This window comes from Phodopus roborovskii, unplaced genomic scaffold, assembly GCF_943737965.1.
Source record: "Phodopus roborovskii unplaced genomic scaffold, PHOROB, whole genome shotgun sequence".
Lineage (NCBI taxonomy): Eukaryota > Metazoa > Chordata > Mammalia > Rodentia > Cricetidae > Phodopus > Phodopus roborovskii.
This window is the reverse complement of record NW_026125295.1, coordinates 27695075-27704434: the sequence shown is the minus strand read 5'-3', so window position 1 is coordinate 27704434 and position 9360 is coordinate 27695075.

Genomic DNA, 9360 nt, shown 5'->3' with positions numbered 1-9360 from the left:
TATTCCTAATATTTTTACATTATGTACATAAAATCACATAAAAAATCATTATCTTCTCTTTTGTAGTGTTTATTGATTTTTTTTTTTATCTAACTCCATGATCACAAGTTTCAGATGGCATCACAATAATTCTATATTGAAGGAATTTTTGACAACCAACATTAATTCAGGTAAATTTTATTCAGTTATGACTTGCACACAAAAAGTAAAGAAAAAGTAAATTGTACCAAATGTCACCATCCTAATTTCCAAAAACAGTTTTTTTTTTTTCTCTTTAATAGACTACATTAAATGTTGGGTGAGTAAAGTTTTTCTTTATTGTCAGAGTTTATATGTAAAATGTATCCATATCTTTGTGAATAGCAAAGCTGCTGTAATTTATAAATACTGTACAATACTCCACTATATGACAACAGACACTTGCTTTGTTGAACTATAATTGGTAGAGCAAGCATAGGCATTCATGTGTATAACTTTCTGGTGAGTGTGCATCATCTTTTCACAATGGTAGTGCTAACCCTATTTTTCTTGTTTTAAATCAGTGTTAAATTATAGCCTTCTCATATATTTATGGTTGTTAGCCTAACCTTTAATGGCTAAGCTATCCCTTTGGGAGCCCATTCCACCTAGAAGGATACTCCCTCAGCCTAGAAACATGGGAACAGGCTTGGGCCCTGCTCCAAGTGATACGGCAGACTTTGAAGACACCCCATGGAAGGCCCCACCCTGCCTGGGGAGCAGAAAGAGGATGGGATAGGAGTTGGTAGGGGGAATATGGGAGGAACTGGGATTGATATGTAAAACAAGCTCATTTCTAATTTAAATAAAAAATTACATAAAAATGAGCCTTCTGATGGGAGATGTCATTCTGTATATGTTTCTCATACTGGTTAATGAATAAAGCACTGTTGGCCAGTAGAAAAGGAGGATAGGAGGGACTAGGAGACAAGGAGGAAAGAGGAAGTAGTAAGGAGGGTCAAGATGGAGAGACTGGGGAGACAACATGCTGGCCCCTCTCCCCGGTTAGAAGACCACGTGGAAATATTAGATTAACAGAAATGAGTTAATACTTAAGACAGAGCTAGCCGATAAGAAACAAGTAACTGGCCACAGCATAATATCTAATACAGAATCTCAGTGTGTTAATTGGGGCTGGCACGGGGGCAGGAACAGACCAGGCGGCAGGCAGAAAAACCCTACTCCTTACAAATGGCGCCCACGAGGCTAATAAGAACTTCCACTTAAAATTTAACAAAAGCTTAAATAAGGGTTTTAGAAACAAAAGAACAGAAACAAACAAGATTTTTTTGGTAGCAGCATTTTTCTCAGTTGGGTTCTGTTTTGCTAAAGACAAACAGACATTTGCGCACGACTCCTTTAAGGAAAATTTCCTGACTCAGGATAAGCGGTAAAAAACCGCCCGGCTTTAAAATAGCACTACTAACAATTTATTGGTGTGTATGAGAGATGGCAATGGCAGTGACCACATCTCCTAGCCAGCATGCCTGCTGGACTGCAGCATTGACCAGGGCAGTGACCACAGCTTTCATTGCTGGCAGTAAAGGTACCTGCCCCCATCTGTGATAACCATGGCAGAAACAACAAAGACTTTCATTTTAGCAATGTTGTTGTTTACCAGATAAAAGACTTGTGGCCAGAAAAAGATAAAGATTTACAGTAATGACAAATTCACATTAAGAAAAAGCGCTAAAGGTTTACAGTGTGTTCTAAAATATATGTAGGCTTGGGAGAGAAAAGGAATAAAATGGTTTTAAAAATACAGTGAGGAGCTGGGTGTGGTGGCACATGCCTTTAATCCCAGCACTCCAGAGACAGAGGAAGCAAATCTCTGTGATTTGCAAAGTAAACCTGGTATACAGAGTGAGTTCCAAGACAGATAAGAGTTACACAGAGAAACCCTGTCTCAAAAAATAGAAAAGAAACAGAATAATAAAAAAGCCACTTAAGGATGGAAAGCTCAGAGAGAATCTGGATACTGTATGGAGTTATATTGTCTTTGTACCTTTTGACTGCTGAGGAAGTAACAACAACTGTTAAAACAAATGCTGCTGGATTAATTCAGTTTATATATTTTAAAAATGCTTTGACTCAAAAATTTAAGTCTAAGGACAAGTTACTGGGGAAAAGGATTTCTATTTTTGTTTCCATAAAAAATAAAAAGCTGTAGATTCCTTCCAGACTAATGAGGTTTGAGCAAGCCAGACCCCCTGAAACAGAGTACCAGGAGATCCTATATTCAAAACAGCTGAACAAAGCAGCCTTGCAGACTACAGCCAGGATTTCTGTGTCTTCTTAGGATCCCCATGACAGCGCCCCCTATCAGCAGGAAGTAGTTTGGAAAGAACAACGCTCAAATTCCCAAATATTGTTTATAAATGTTTGTTTTCATTTAAATGGGCTTGGTTATAAATGGTTAATGATCACAGCCAATTCTTTTTAAAAGGTAAAAAGGGGATTATGGTATAGATATGAATACTTTGTTTTGGAATGGATTTTCATTTATTGATACAATTTAAGGTCAATTTTGTGATATGTATATTACCCCTCTTGTTTAGGTACTGTGTTTATATAGCCCAGTTAAAAATGTAATGCATAATTCAATACAAATTTTAGATAGTTACCTATAATAGTTAAAACTTATAGTTAGATGAGTTAGTATTTCTAGATATATAGAGATGTATTTGAGATGGATAGGAATTCTTCAAACCTTTCAAAGACCTACAGAATATGGCATTTAAAATGTTTTAGGGATTTATTGACAGTGAGGCACAATTGCTCCTGGCAACACCACCTGAGTCAGAAAGGAAGATAAAGATGGACATTGAAGAAACTCGTTATGGAGTTTGCTTTCAATATAGAAAGACTAGCTATTTGGACAAGATACTGCTCTTGTCTGGACTGTTTGACTTTGTGATGTATAAACTGGACATGCAGGACCAACAGAAAAGTGACTGCTGATTCAAGATGGACAGTGCTACAGAATTCCTGCTTCATGGAAGAGTCTGCCAGACAGTATGCAGGACACAGAGAAAAGTGACTGACAAACTGCCAATACAAGAAGACAGTTTAAAGTTTCTTGCTTTATTGAAGAGTGTGTCTGCCAGACACACTATGGCCTATGGGCTAAAGATGGAAGATTACAGAAGAACTTCAGGTGACTGACAAGGCAAGATGTCTCTGTCATTTCTAGAGTTTATATACTATCCTTCTGTGGTCTTTGATGGAGTTGAAGACAGATAGTTATGGTTATAGTTTTCCTTAGTTAGGCTTAAAGATAAGATACATATAGGACTTTAAACTCACAAAGATAGGATAGATGAGGAAATATTTTCTTAAATCTTGCTAAATGTTAATGGACTAAATAGTGTTAACTGTGATTCTTATTTGATAACTGTTGTGTTATATATTTTACTATGTTAAGGTTAAAACCCTTCTTTTTATTTAGGCAGAAAAGAGGAGATGATGGGAGATGTCATTCTGTATATGTTTCTCATACTGGTTAATGAATAAAGCACTGTTGGCCAATAGAAAAGGAGGATAGGTGGGACTAGGAGACAAGGAGGAAAGAGGAAGTAGAAAGGAGGGTCAACATGGAGACACTGGGGAGACAAGACGCTGGCCCCTTTCCCCGGTAAGAAGACCACGTGGAAATATTAGATTAACAGAAATGGGTCAATACTTAAGACAGAGTTAGCCGATAAGAAATAAGTAACTGGCCAACAGAATTGTATCTAATACAGAATCTTGATGTGTTATTTGGGGCTAGCGCGGCAGCAGGACAAGACCAGCAGCAGGGCAGAAAAACCTTATGCCTTACAGCCTTCTCTATATTTGCCTTATGTTACATATACAGTATCATATTTTATACTATGACATCAAACAAGAAGCAATCTGAAAAGGCAGGATAATTATGGGGACAGAGGAAGAGAGAGAACCCTGACCCCAGAGTCTCTTGACCACGGATAAGCAGAAGTTACAAACTTAACATATTTCCCCATAGAGATGATACTCCCTTCAGATATAGATATTTGAGTCAAATCAGCAAGGAACCAGATTAAGCCCTAAATGTACTTCATCTCAGGTTGGTTCAAAGAGTGATTATTTCTTAACCTGCAAAGATTTTCATAGTAATTATTTTCATGCAATTATCTTTATGGGTCATTTTCCATCCTAGGACAGAACTGAGTAAAATCTCTTATCTTATTATTAAAAACTAACCTTTTTATTTGTTAATATAATTAATTTTGCTATGCCTAATTTAAAGTGTGTGTGTGTGTGTTTTGAATGTTTTAGCAGTATATATTTAAATGCCTGATAAATTCCTTATAGGTGCCTTAGAACCCTATTGTATTACCTGTTTCTGTTTCCATAATGCTCCTATACAAGGTAACCCAGGAGAGGATAGATTATTCATCTTAAAGTTACAGAGCAGATACAGCAAGCCATGGAAAGAAAGACAAGATGGTAGGAACACAAGGCCTAGTCAGCTGTCAGGAAGCAGAGATAGGGAACTGCAAGTCATGAGCTAGGCCGACATTGTCCACATTTCCTTTGGCATTACTATCCCCCAGCCTTTCACTAGAATGGTGCATAAAATCTGTCTGCAATACTGTTTGTTGCAGGATATTTGATTACAATGAATCCTGAGATTGCTTTATTTAGGAGAAAAACTTGCTTCTAGCTGTAGTGTGTCTCAGACTTGAATCTTTAATTCAAGAGCTTTCTTCTTAAATATTGTAAATGTCATTAAATAAATCAGCCAGAGGTCAAGAGGCAAGAAAAGCAACAGCTGGTAGGAGAAAAGCCATAGAGAGTAAGAGGAAGTCAGGAGGACAGAGAGGCACACAGAAAGTAGAAGGGAGGGACATACGATTGGAGTTTTGTTTAAGATGACATAGAAAAAATATCTCTTTCTGGGATATTGGCAGAGGACAAAGGTCGGCTGAGTGCTTTCTCTGCCTGTATGAACTAGCAGGCTTTTATCCCAGCATCTGGCTCCCAAGTCTTTATTGGTAAAATCAATTGAATGAGGATAAAAGATAGATTTACAGAAAATTTGACCACAGAAACTACAAATCAAGCGAGATCGCTTACAAACTTAATAATCTTCAAAAATTGCTTAGAGATATTAACTGATTACAGCTGGCAATTGTGTTAACTACTCAAAATCTAAGCAATTTATTTCAATCCTTACAAAGTCATAAGGACTTAAATAGTCCAAGAAAATTGTCAGCTGAGGCTGAGAAAGAATTGTCTCTTGTAGAAAAGAAATTACAAGATGAACACGTGGCTCGCTTGGATCCAAAGCTCGATTGTACTTTATTTTGCCTTCTCCTACAGGAATTCTTAAACAGAGAGAAGATCACATCTTAGAATGGATATTTTTACCATACAAACAGAGTAAAAAAATTAAAGACCTATGTAGAAAATTTTTTTGAATTGATTATTAAAGGAAAAGTGAGACTTTTTGGTACCTTTCACTAACTCAAAGTTGCATCTAGCTCAGTGGCCTGAAATCCTGGCTCAGAGCCCCAGACCAGCTCTGTCACCTATGCCAAAATACTGCCTGAGTGGCTGCCCCTTCCACAGGACAACCACACAATGTTCTTAACAAACAATAGACACCTTTGTGTTGACTGCTGTGTTCTACCCAGCTAAGATTGCCACTAAACTGACAAACACTACCCAAAGACCACCTTCAGATTACAACTGCTAAGGACATTCCATTTTTTTGAGTTCATATGAAACTGACATGAACATTTTACAGACCATTGAACTAAAAAATACTTAATCCTAAAACTACTAAACACAACCAAACTTAATGTTGTGAACAAGCTGACATAAATAGCTTTTAACATACCTTCTACCATAGTTTTATTTACTATGTTAGAGTTAAAACCCTTCGTTTTTATTTAGAAAAAAGTGGGGGAATATTGCAGGATGTTTGATCACACTTTGAACCATGAGATTGAGTTATTTATGGGAAAAACTTGTTTCTAGCAGTGATGTTTTCAGTCCTAGCACACACCATTAATCCAAGAGATTTCTCCTTGAATATTGTAAGCAGGATTACATAAAATCAACTATAGGTCAAGAGGTAGAGTAAGCAACCAACTGATAGGAAAAGAATATAGTGAGTAAAGGGAGTCAAGAGGATGGAGAGAAAAACACGCAGGAAGTAGAAAGGAGAACACACAATGGGAAGGATTTATTATCTGAGATAGCATAAGAGAAAAGTATCTTTCTGGGACACTGGCAGAGGAGGAAGTTCAGCTAAATGCATTCTTTGCCTCTCTGAACTAGCAGGCTTTCACCCCCTCCCCCGTCTGTTAAAAAAAAAAATATATATATATATATATATATATATATATATATATATATATTCATATATATTTAGTGTTATTTAACTGCAATATATATATATATATATATATATATATATATATATATATATATATTGTATTTCAGAAATATCTTCTTGGGCTCTCACTAAAATTGAGATATTTTATTAAGAATACAATGAGTTCTAGTTTTGTAAACCAGAATTTAAAAAGTAGTAATTACTAAGTAAAGATTAGATATAAGAAATTATAGATATGAGATTTATTTCTTGGTGAACAATATCAGAGAGGAAAGAAATGTTCTCTTGAAATAAAGGGGTAATTTGGATAGGTTTTAGCCTGATGTAAAAGATTTCCCCAAGATTAGAAAGTAGTAAAGCTAAAACTGGAAAGCTCAGCACATTCCAGAAGGCCCAGGAAAGTTTCAAAAGATTCCTGAGAGCAAAGGTAATGATTGTGTGTGCATGGTTAATTATGATGAGAGGTTCATTTTCCTAGGGTTAGGTGGATACTAGATGCTTATTTCATCAGTAAGTTGGCTTCATACATTAGGAGAAACCTACAAAAGTATCCACTTTTGTCTGTAAATTAACCTTTCATTTTTGGCTTTTTGTATTTTCTAACAACAGATATAAGATACAGACAGCCCCAACTGCCTAAAGGAAAAGATCATAGGTAAGAGATATGGTCTATTTAATCATCTGGAGTTGCATGACAGAGAATTCCTCAGAGAAAATCCAGACAAAAGAGACTGAATTCTAAAGAAGCAGTGATTGCTACAGATATGCATTAACCAAAGCACTATAAGATATTGTCTTCAGCAGTGTTTTAAGAAACAGGACTAAGCCCATATGTAAAGAGTAGAATAATGATGCCCCATGTTCCATGTATTAATTACTTGACTTATTGCTGTGATAAAATTTCTGACAGAAAAATTACAGGAATAGGAAGTGCTGGTCACATTGCATCTACAATCAGCAGCAAAAGAACAATGAACACTTGCACACAGACTGCTTTCAAACTGAAATGCCAGCCCAGGAATTAGTACCACTCACATTTATGGTGGTTCTTCCCACCTAAGTTACCTTACTCTTAGTTAATCCCTCACACACAAGCAAAGAAAATGCTCAACAGGCATCTCCACAGACTATTCTAATTGAGACAATCCCCTGGAGATTGCCTCATATAATTCTGAGCTGGATCAAATTGAAAGCTGATACTTACTGACTATTAGAGTTCTTAAAGTCTTTACTGATTCCAACACTGCTTCAATGTACAAAGTCCAGTTCTCATTTGAGACTCATGGAAATTCCTTAACTCTTAGCTCTTATAAAACAAAACAAAACAAAAAACACACAAACAAAAAAACGGTAATACTCACAAAATACAATGACAAAATAAACAATCTCATTTCAGTATGGAGTAATGGAGACATAACCAAGAAAGATTTGATCAAAGCAAGACCGAATACATAGGGCAAACCCTGAATCCTACAATTCCATTTCTGGTATATGGAGCTCATGATTGTACTGTTTTGACTCTAAGGGGTTACAGTAGCCAGACTACTGCAACTATTTGACTTCTTGGTATCAATTTTCTGTGTAATTACTTGCTTTGTTATGAGAAAATAACTGACAAAAGCAACTTAGAAAGTAGTATGACATTTGTGACAGGGAAACCTAGTCATGTTGTATCTACAATCAAGAAGCAGACAAAAATAAATGTTTGTGCTTAGCTGGCTTTCTTCTTTCAACCCAGTGTGGGACCATAGTTCATGGAATGGAAAAACACAAGTATGGTGATTCTTTCCACCTCACTTAATCTGATCAAGGTAATCCGTCACAAATATGCCCAGATATACATTTTCACAGTGATTCTAAATCCCATTTAGTTGACAGCAATATGAGCAATCACACTTTGAAGGAAAAGACAGACCTTCAATACTGCCCTTAAATACTAATGGCACCCAAAGTTCCTCAAAGACAGCTCTACTGATGTCTACTGAGGTGTCTTGTGAGGAAAGACTAACAAACAAATGCAAACTTTCTATTTATTACTTGGGCTTTTTTTTTTCCACCTTAATTTATAACCTAGTGCCCCTTCTGAAATAAATTTGTGTTGTGATGATTATTGATGAAAATACTCTATAGGTAAAGAAATCATGATTTCCAACCATGGCCTAGAGAATTGTCATATATGCACATGAAAACAACTCATGGTATTCTCAGTCTTCAACTAATGGCCCCAGCTATACTTTATAAAAATGCAGACAAGGAGACTACTTACAAATTGTAACAACTCAGAAATGCTCTAAGGCTATACACATAACTTATGTCACTTTCTCAAAAGTCAATGTAAGTCTATCTTGTACAAAAAACAATAGTAGCCACTCAACAAGGGTACATCTAGTATATTCAGTTAGATTCTTTTGCCTAAAATAAACCAACAAGAAAATTAAGGGGATTTATACCTCATGCAATGTAGACAATTTTCATTGAACATTCCATTTGCTTGTGCCTTCAAAAATATAAAATCTACAATCCAAAATATTCTTAGGGTTTACCTGCCCCTTATCTGTAAAACTCCAGACCAGGGTCTGGGCTGCCCTATGTCAAGAGACTCTTCCCTGTATAATATAGCCATTTTGGTTACTCATGCCCTTTTTGCCTTTTGTCCTCTTTGGCTGCTTCTCCTGGTTCCCCTTGGCCACTCACATCCACTTCACCTCAAATGGATCAGAATCATGTCTATTTTGGGGTCTCCCAGATGTCTCTGCCTCTGCCTCTGTTTTCCCTTTTATCTACAGTAAACATTCTTCTTAACCATAATCATACCTAGGAATAGTCTTGTCCTTCATTTATATTTCTTATTTCTTTCTTTCATTTAACAGCGGCTTCCATTATTCATAGAAGGAGATTCCATTCCTTTTTCTGTATCCTTGATTCTCAAGCTTGAACCATTGACTATAGCTGCTATAATCTGTTCTTTGCTGAGATTA